Genomic DNA, 11,330 nt, shown 5'->3' on the forward strand with positions numbered 1-11,330 from the left:
GATTCCCCATTCTTAATACTCTTTTGACTTAACTGATTTTTTTAAAACAAACATTAGGTAAACCGAGATATTAAAAGATTCCCCATTTCTAATACTCGTTTAACTCTAATGGTTTTCACCCCAACATTAAGTGAACGCATACCTTAAGAGATTCCCCATTCTTAAGACTCGTTTAACTTAAACATTTTTCTCAAACGCACATTAAGTAAACCGCGGTATTAAAAGATTCCCCGTTTTTAATACTCGTTTAACTATAATGGTTTTCAAATTCCACAGAAAACAATTTAAGGCATACTCTCACATTCAATCCATAGTTCACACCAAAACACGTCAATCAACAACCATCAAGTATGAACGCGCCAAATACGACGAACACAAATCAACGCAACATAACACCCAGATACATCAAATTTCATTTACTCATAATCATACACAATGACTTCAAATTCATTTACCACGAAACATTCATCAATATAAACAAAACCTAACTCTAAGGTTTTACCCATAATGCATTAGATTCGTTTTTCCCCAAATCGATACCTAAACCCTAACAAATTCCTTCCCACACAACCACAGATAAGTCCCTAATGCAACTAGAAGTTTGGAAGGAGCCCTTACCTTAACGTTAGCTCAAACGTGCGTTTCCGGTACCGTGAGTAAATCCGATAAATTTTCCGCTCACAACCACGCTTCCAAAACTGGTCCACTAGCGTCGTAGCATGGAGGTGAGCAACCTTCCCTTCTATCACTTCTTGAAACGACGTTTAGATCTAGGTGAAACGGGGAGGTTTGTGTTTGAATCTCAAATACCGTTTTACTTCGTTTTCGAATCAAAGAGGAAGAGTGGAGTTGAGAAATCCTTGTTCTAACGCTCACCCAACCTTGGGTTACTATTCTTGAAGAAAAGGAAGCGAAGAAAACGAAAAATGGAGGAGAAGGGAAAAGGGGGGTCACGGTTGATCAGAGGAAGAAGATGGAAAATTTCAGATTTTCCTTCCTTTCTTTTTCTTTCATTTGTTTTTCCTTTCTTCCTTTTTCCTTCTTTCCTTTATATACTCTTTTCTTTTCCTTTTCCTTCCTTCTAGTTTTCCTTTCTTTTTCCCTCCAAACAAACACACATGTACATATATAATAAATATAACTTAACAAATATCTCAAATCTAGATATTTGTTAAATTACCATTTCACCCGTAACGCATTAGATTCTCCGCAAAGGATTCACCGCAGTTAATTTCAATTTATTTATCGACGAGAAATTTTAATTGGCATCAAAATATCTTTTTGATTATAAAGCTCCAAAATATTATTAACTTTGGCTTAAAAGCCTCCGAGCCAAAATCCAAAATACACCAAAAATACATAAAGGGTACTTTAAAATTATGGGTCTTACAGTTGGTAATGTCTTTTAGGTATCTAAGGATTCTTTTAACAATAGTTAAATATGATTCCCTAGGATCAGCTGGAAATCGTGCACATACACATACACTAAACATGATGCCATGTCTGGAAGCGGTAAGGTAAAGTAGGGATCCTATCATTCCTCTATAGGTTTTTTTTTCAACTTTTTTTGCTTGAATCATCTTTTTCAAGTGAACTAGTACGGTGTATTGGTATGGCCATATTTTTTCAATCGCTCATCTTAAATTTCCTAAGAAGCTCTTTTATACATTTAGTTTGATGAATGTATATACCTTGTTGACTTTGTTGAATTTATATCCCTAAGAAGAACTTAAGTTCTCCCACCATACTCATTTGAAATACAAGTTACATCAATTTAGAAAGTTCTTGGCAAATAGTGTCATTAGTAGATCCAAAAATAATGTCATCAACATAACTTTGAATAATAAGGATGCATCTCCTATTTAATTTCCAAAAGGTATATTATATACTTGTCCTCTGTCAAAGTTATTTTCAAGCATGAAGTTACTAAGTCTATCATACCGTGCCCTCGGTGCTTGTTTTAGACCATAGTGAGATTTCCTAAGTTCAAAAACATGATTTGGAAATTTAAAACTTTCAAAACTTGGGGTTTTTTAACATAAACTTCTTCACTTATATAACCATTTAGAAAAACACTTTTAACATCCATTTGAAATAATGTAATATTATTTGCAACAAACGAAAGTAGGATACGAAAAATTTCTAACCTGGCCAATGGAGCAACTATCTCATTGTAACCAATGCCCTCTTGCTGACTGTAGGCTTGTGCAACAAGCCTTGCCTTGTTTTTGACCACTTCACCTTTTTCATTTAATTGGTTTCTAAAAACCCACTTGGTTCCAACAATAGTCTTCTTTGGTCTAGGTACTAGATCCCAAACATCATCTCTCTTAAATTCATTTAACTATTCTTGCTTTCAAGAATTTGTCCATCATCTGCCAATGCTTCATCAACAGCGGTAGGCTCAATTGACGAGAATGAGTCAAACAAAGTGGTATCTTTTAACGATGATTTGATCCTCAAAGGATCACTTAAACTTCCAATGAGATGAGATTTCTTGTACTTATCTTGACTGATTCTAACTTGATTAGATTCATCCTCTGAAGATTTGTCATCTTATGAATTGCCTGCATTTGCTTCCTATGGTTCCAGTAAACCTGCAGTATCCTCAACTTGCTTTGACTTTTTAAGGTCAAGTTTTTTGTCATATAACATAATATAATTCAGATAATTGAAGAATGAAATCAATACAACCAATGTAAACTACATGTTTTTGATGAAGACAAAGCTCAACAATTATGATCAAAGCAACAAGCTCAAAAAGAAGTTCAAATATCTTTATGAATAAGCTTTAAATCCAAACATTAGATGTTTCAAATGTAAAGGTAAATGATACAACTAATACCTCAAATACATGAGAACCATTCATATTTACATATGCATATAAAGTATTTTCAAAAGTCAAAATAACATTAACAAAGTCTTAAAACTAATATTTTTGACAAAATACATAAGTGTATTCGAATACAACATCCTGTAATCGAATACAAAGCAAGTCAGAAGCAAAAGTCTCACAGTTGTATTCAACTACGACCATCTGTAGTCGAATACACAGCAAGTCAGTGGCTAAAATCTTTGCTTATGTATTCGACTACAACCTTCTGTAGTCAAATACAAAGTAAGTAAGTGGCAAATTTCACGAATCTGTATTCGACTACATGAAAGGTGTATTCGAATACAAGGGGAAACTTTTGAATAATTTTGAACGTTACAAAGAGGTGCATTCGACTACACACATCCTGTATTCGAATACAGCTAGAAGCAATACAATTTTTCAGATTTGTAATGGCTCCAGATCATTGTATTTATTCATCAAACCTCTTGGATCATTGGCCACGAATCTGAATAGATGCTTATGGAGTATAAATACCCATAACTTCATATCAAATAACACACAATCCTTGAATCAATACCTTGAATAACTTTGAACAAAATTATTTTATTTACAAAGTACCTGCATTTCATTTTCATATCATCTGAAAGGTTCTCAAAGTACTTGAAGTATTATTGGATTGAAATCATTATACCTCTCATTTATCCAAATTCAAAATCAAAGTGTATCACTTGTAAAAGAAAGTAGTACTTTCTTAAAAGTAGCTTAATCTAATATAGTGGTGTGCTATCTAAGAAGTATTGTTAGAAGTTTGTAGCAAAAATCCCAAGGTGGGAGTTGTACATTTTCTGACAATAAGTGAATTAATCTCTTGTGGTGTGCAAGAGGACTGGATGTACCCTTGGTTATAAGGGGAACAAGGATAATTCTATTGTGTTCATTTATTTACTGCATTTACTTATTATTAGTCATTATATTAACTCAGAAAATTCAACTACTATATCGCTGAAAAGAAGAAAATTTCCTAACACCTAATTCACCCCCCCGGCGTACCTCTGTACTTACAATTAGCATCAGAGCAGGTTAAGTTAACTTACTCATCGATCCTTACTCATGGCTTTCGCACAACCATTTTTCAGAGACGATGGTAGTAGTAACAAACCACCATGCTTTGTTGGAGTGCACTACGATTTTTGGAAGATACGTATGCAAGCGTATCTTGAAGCACAAGGAGACGACATATGGGATGCCGTTAAAAATAGTCATTACATTCCAAAAACAATCATCAACAACAAAGAAGAAATAAAGATAAAGAATTCTTGGACTGATGATGATAAAAGAAAATGGTTGTTCGATAAGAATGCTAAAAATATGCTACAATCAGCACTAGGAATGGATGAATTTTTCCTTATATCTCACTGTAAAACAGCCAAAGAAATATGGGATACGTTGGAAGTAACTCATGAAGGCACCATTGAGGTAAAATATCTAAACTCAATACATTATCACAAGAATATGAGTTATTTTGAATGCATCCCAGAGAGTCTATTCTAGACTTACAGAAAAGGTTCTCACACTTAACCAATCACTTCATGGCACTCAGAAAAATCTTCACCAATGATGAATTAAATCTAAAAGTATTAAGATCATTAACAAGGGCCTGGCAAAAAAAGTGACAGCAATCTCCGAAAAGAAAAGCCTATCCAAAATGTCTCTTTTTGCCTATTTGGAAAACTCCATGAGCACGAAATCGAAATTGGGAGGTTAGAACAAAATGAAAGTCAAGAAAAGAAGACTAAAAACATTGCTCTAAAGACCGAATCAAGAGAACAAATCAAAGACGACAATTCAGATGAAGATGAAAACATTACTCTCCTTGTTAAGAAATTTGGTACGTTTCTTAAAAATGACAGAACTTTCAAAAAGAAAAGTATAAAAAAGAAAGATAGTTCTACTTCAAATCAAAACTTCACTTGCTTTGAATGCGGAAAGCAAGGACATATCAAGGCAGCTTGTCCAAACCTTGTTAAGAAGAATGCCATCAAAAAGAAAGAATTCAAGAAGGCATACATAGCTTGGGAAGACAGTGAAGTAAGTTCATCTTCAGAAAGAGAAAATGAAGAATGCACTAATGTTGCATTAATGGCATCGCATCAGTCAGATGATGAAGAAGAGGTTAGTAACATAGACTCCCCTCATCATAATAAAACTAATAGTGAATTAATTGCAGAATATAATGATGCTCAAAACGCCATTAAGGAACTACTTATTGAATGTAAAAATCTGTGTAAACTAGTGTCAACACAAAAGAAACAAATCTCAAGTCTTCAAGAAAAAGTTGATATTATGGAAAAAAAATTCTAAAAAACTAAAACATAATTTTACATGAAATAAATGTGATTCCCTCTCCTTCAAGATTTTTCAATTAAATAGGGTAATTGAACGATACGAAAAGGGACAAATATGATTGGAAAATGTTTTAAATATGCAAAGATACTCAAATGACAAAAGTGGTCTTGGATATTCAAAATTTGATAAACCAAGCTTGAATAAGACAATTTTTGATAAAGCAAGTAATCAATCCAATCAAGAAAAGATTATAATTATGAAAAAGGATCATCATTATAAAGAAATAACTACTCAAAATAAATTTGATATACATATTACTAAAAATAGATTTACTCCTACATGTTCTTATTGTGGTCTTAATGGTCACATACCTAATGCCTGTCACATTAGAAACATTGGTGTTCCAAGAGGGCATTACGTATGGGTAAAGAAAGGTACTAACCATCAAGGACCCAAAGCACATTGGGTACCTAATAAAATTTGATTTCAATTTTGTAGGTGTGCAAGCAAGGTACCTCAAATATGTGGTACTTAGATAGTGGATGCTCTAAACATATGGCGGGTGATGTAACAAAGTTTTCAGCCTTAACACTTGAGTCAAAGGGATATGTAGTCTATGGAGACAACAACAAAGGAAAAAATTTAGGCATTGAAAATGTCGGTACAACACCATCCACCTTGATTGAAGATTTCTTATATGTTGAAGGTCTAAAACACAATCTCATAAGCATTAGCCAGCTTTGCGACAAAGGATACATGATAGCCTTCAACAAAGATGAGTGCACCATCCAAAATGAAGATACAAATGAAATTCAATTTATCGGTAAGCGTTTCAAAAACATCTTTATACTTAATCTTGACGATTTATCCTTAAAAATGAAATGTCTTTTGGTAAGCGACAATAATGATGCATGGCTATGGCATAAGAGAATTGCACATATTCACATGGATCATTTAAACAAATTGGTCAAGCATGATCTTGTTGTAGGCTTACCAAAAATGAAATTTATAAAGGATAAATTGTGTGACGCGTGTCAAAAAGGTAAGCAAACAAAAAGTTCTTTCAAACCTAAAAATGTCATTTCAACTTCTAGACCACTACAATTGATACATATGGACTTGTTTGGTCCATCAAGAACCAAAAGTCTTGGTGGAAACTCATATGGACAAGTTATTGTTGATGATTACTCAAGGTTCACTTGGACCTTATTTTTGGCAAGAAAATGAAGCATTTAAAGCATTTAAAAACTATGTCAAGCTAGTCCAAAACGAACAATCAGCCAAAATAGTATCAATTAGAAGTGATCATGGAGGAGAATTTCAAAATACTTCCTTTGAAGAATTTTGTGAAGAAAATGGAATTTTCCACAATTTCTCTGCACCTAGAACACCACAAAAAAATGGGGTTGTTGAGAGAAAGAACAGATCTTTGGTGGAGCTCGCAAGGACTATGTTAAGCGACTCAAACCTACCAAAATATTTTTAGGCAGATGCTGTAAACACAACATGCCATTTTTCCAACCAAGTAATCATTCGGCTGATTCTTAAGAAAACTTCGTATGAACTCTATAACGGAAGAAAGCCCAATATCTCTCACTTCCACATTTTTGGATGTAAGTGTTTTGTGCTAAACAACGGTAAAGATAACCTTGGAAAATTTGATGAAAAAGCAGATGAATGTATTTTTATCGGTTACTCTTTATCTAGTAAAGCTTTTAGAATCTTCAATAAAAAGAACTTTATTAGTCGAAAAATCAATGCATGTAACTTTTGATGAAACTAACCCGATAAAAGAGAACAATATTATTTCTTGTGATGATGATGATTTTGAAAGCAATGATACAAGCAAAGAACATCAAATTGATCAACCAAGTCAAGAAAGTGAAGTCAACATTGAAAAGCAAAATGATGATCTTCCTAAAGAATGGAGAACCCATAGATATAGCCCAATTGAAAACATCATAGGTGATATCAACAAAGGAGTCACAAAAAGGTTAAAACTACAAGTTGCTTGCTTAAGCATGGCATTTGTCTCTCAAATTGAATCCTCCAAAATTGGTGAAGCACTTAAAGATGATCAATGGAGACTTGCCATGCAAGAAGAACTCAATCAATTCGAAAGAAGCAATGTATGGGAACTTGTTCCTAATCCTGGAAATAAACACATCATTGGTACGAAATGGGTGTTTAAAAATAAACTTGATGAGAATGGCATAGTTGTCCGCAACAAAGCAAGATTGGTCGCTCAAGAATACAATCAAGAGGAAGGGATTGATTTTGACGAAACATTTGCTCCAGTAGCAAGATTAGAAGCCATACGTTTACTACTTGCTTATGCTTACTCTATGAACTTTGAACTATTTGAAATGGATGTGAAGAGTGCCTTTCTCAATGGATACATTAATGAAGAAGTATATGTTAAACAACTACCTGGCTTTGAAGACTCCAAAAATCCCTCACATGTTTTCAAGTTAAAAAAGGCTCTCTATGGTCTAAAACAAGCTCAAAGAGCTTGGTATGATAGATTAAGCACCTTCCTATGTGACCGAGGATTTGAAAAAGGGAAAGTCGATAAGGCATTATTTGTTAAAAGAGATAATGGTCACACCTTATTAGTCCAAATCTACGTTGATGATATAATATTCGGATCAACAAACAATGACATATGTGAAGAATTCTCCTGAATAATGCAAGGAGAATTTGAAATGTCCATGATGGGAAAATTAAACTATTTTCTTGGCCTTCACATCAAACAAATCAAGCACGGCATCTTCATAAATCAGGCAAAGTATTGAAAAGAATTACTCAAAATATTTGACATGGAAAACTGCAAGGACATTGCGACTCCAATGGGCACCGGAACCTATGTTGATAAAGATGAATCAGGTATTTCAATCGACATATCAAAATATTGAGGTATGATTGGATCTTTATTATATATAACAGCCAGTCGGCCAGATATTATGTTTAGTGTCTGTTTGTGTGCAAGATTTTAGGCGGATCCGAAAGAATCGCATCTTGTGGCAGTAAAAAGAATCATGAAATATTTGAAAGGAACAACCAACGTAGACCTATGGTATCCAAAGGGTAGCATATGTAGTCAAGTTGGATATTCTGATTCAGATTATGCAGGACGCAAAACGGATCGTAAAAGCACAAGTGACACTTGTCATATCTTTGGAAATGCATTAGTATCATGGTCTTGCAAAAAGCAAGCTTGTGTTGCACTTAGCATTGCTGAAGCTGAATACATAGCAGCATGAAGTTATTGTGCCCAGATTCTCTGGCTCAAAAAACAATTACATGACTATGGACTTGATCTCGGATGCATTCCCCTAAGATGTGACAACACAAGTGCAATAAACATCTCAAAGAATCCAATCATGCACTCTCGGACTAAACACATCGATATACGTCATCACTTTCTACACGATCCTGTGCTCAAAGGTAATGTTGAGGTAACGTTTGTGGATACACACAATCAATTGGTTGATATCTTTACAAAACCTTTACCTAAGGACTCATTTTACAAGATACGAAGAGAACTTGGCATCTTAAATGAAAACGATCTCTAAAAATTGCAAGGTACTTATAATTTGTCATCTCTCTTCAAAATTTCATCTTAAGTTGTTAGAATAAAATTCTTTGATGATTATTGTTTCTTAATATATGAATTAGTAATATTTAACAAATTGCAAAACGCTTTAGTGTTGTGCTTGCAAGAATTGTTGATATAGACATTGATAAGACATATCTATTGCAAGTATTGTGAAGAATTGGTCAACTATTTTTTTTTATAGATCAACTATTTTTGTTTGACGAAACTCTTTCACGATACTTGGAAAAAACGGCAAAGGAGCTCATGGACTCGATTGTACATAATTTTTTATCTATTGATAAATCTATTTAAAAGTAACTCTTATACTTGGTACAACATGTTTATAATAACATTTTGTGTTTTAAAATCAATTTATGCCACCGAAGATACTACTGAATTGAATCATCGGACTAAGTCATTCTCTTTAAGGCGCTTCGCGACACTACTTAAACTATCAACTACGAAGTTCTACTGCACCGTAGAAAACCGTTCTAGAATTACACCTTCAATATGGCGGTTAAAGGCACTCTCGATATGACAATTAAAGCAATATGATACAATGACCACTCATAAATCAAAAGCACTACGTCACAAAAAACCGCTCTAAAAGAATACGACACAAAAATCGCTCATAGTGATATTAGGACCACTAAAAATGCAATGGGACTATGACATAAAAACCGCTCTAAAAGGACAGTGGTATTATGACCACTCAAAAATCGGCGAAACTACAACATAACGACCGCTCAAAAAAATCGAAGGGACTATGCTACATAACCGCTCTAAAATATCAACTACGGTGTAAAAACGCTCTAAAATATCAAAGGGACATAAAGAAAGGGGAGAAGTGGCTCGGAAACAAGTCGAGCATAATAGAAAATGTAGAAAAGAGAAAATTGATAAATGCATCCAACTTTAGTATACTTTTTACAAGAGTTTGAAACTCATTATATAGTGATGGAAGCAAACCAACATATGTTTTTTATCTAATATGGGACTTTAGTATTTATAGAGTTGAAAACTACTCAAAATATGAGAGTTTTCCAATGTGGGACTTCAACAACTTTTAAATTCACACATTAACATACTATATGTTCCAACAATCCCCCACTTGAATTTTAAAAACAAATGTTTCTGAAATAGCATCAAATGCTTCTATAAGATTATGCATAAACAAATGTGTCTCTTGACTTGAACCTTTGCATAGTACGTAAGATTCAGATTCAACAATAGTGACTCATAGTCTTGAACTCTATTTCTGACATCAAACTCACACACATCATTTTTATATGATGTATTCTTAAAATATCGTTCATTAATGATCCTATACGTCTATCCCAGTATAGTGAACGTTGTAGGAATTCTACCTCGAAATTCCATAGGAAACGACCCCACTTCCACATTCACATAAGTGAGTATATCAAGAGTACTCATGTAGTTATGTACTTTATTCCACAAAAAGTATAGATCTCATTAAGAGTTTCTATTATTTCATATTTTCTTCGCTTACGGAATCACGATTCTCTTAAATATAAAAGCATGTTCATCTCATATCACTATGACTTAAAAGGTTGCTATCCCATAAGCAACCCCAAACTTAGAAGTTTATCAAGACAATAAATTTTTTTCTACTTAACTCCAAGAAAGGTGATTTAATTAAAGTCAGGTACTTGGCTTGTAATTAATGTGGCTAGTAACCAAATAAAAGGGCAAGGCTCAAAGGGGCTAGCAAAGGGTAAAATTTTCATAGGGAAGTTAGAAAAGCTCAAACGACCAAACAAAATTGCCTCAATGTATGCTTAAATTACAAGTGATGCAAGTCAGAATTAGTGCAAGTTCTGAAGGGATAACACATGTCTGGATAATCACACAACAACAAATTTAAGTGTTTAGGCTCAAACGCTCACAGCTAGGATAATAAGAAAGAGTATGAACTATCTAACTGATGTCAAACATGCCACTACAAAATTTATTTAGTTTTTTTAAAAAAAAATGCGAGTTAGACTTCGACAACCAAGGAATAATCAACAATGCATGAATTCATGAAACTTATCGAATTGAGCAATGATATGAGCAAAGAAATAAAGTTTAAATTTCAAAATCCCAAACATAGTACTTAAGACCAAATGCAAGTTGTTAATAATTCTTCGTCATAGTGCACATTTACACACAATTAGAAAGAAACAAATTCAAATAACAAAAATAAGATTGCAAAAAATAAAAGTTATCTCTACCTATGGGTTATTTCCCACGAAGTTCTTCTTTAAAGTCATTAGCTTGACGTCTCAACTATTGTCAATGTGGCATGTATGACAGGAAGAACACATCATCCTTCTCACCAAGAGATACATATTTCAAGTGAGGAGGCAACTGCTTGAGTTCAGTCAGTTGTGTCTTTTTCTCTAAGGGATTGTCTTCATTCCCTTTCAACTCCTCCCATCTAGTAGGAAAACGGGGGGAATAGGATGGTGATGCTTCTAACATGGCCAAAACCTCTTTCATCTTTGGATCTTCACTTTCTTTAACAACATCTTAGGGCAGGCATAACAC

Source organism: Cicer arietinum, chromosome 4 (assembly GCF_000331145.2).
Source record: "Cicer arietinum cultivar CDC Frontier isolate Library 1 chromosome 4, Cicar.CDCFrontier_v2.0, whole genome shotgun sequence".
In the NCBI taxonomy this organism is placed as follows: domain Eukaryota; kingdom Viridiplantae; phylum Streptophyta; class Magnoliopsida; order Fabales; family Fabaceae; genus Cicer; species Cicer arietinum.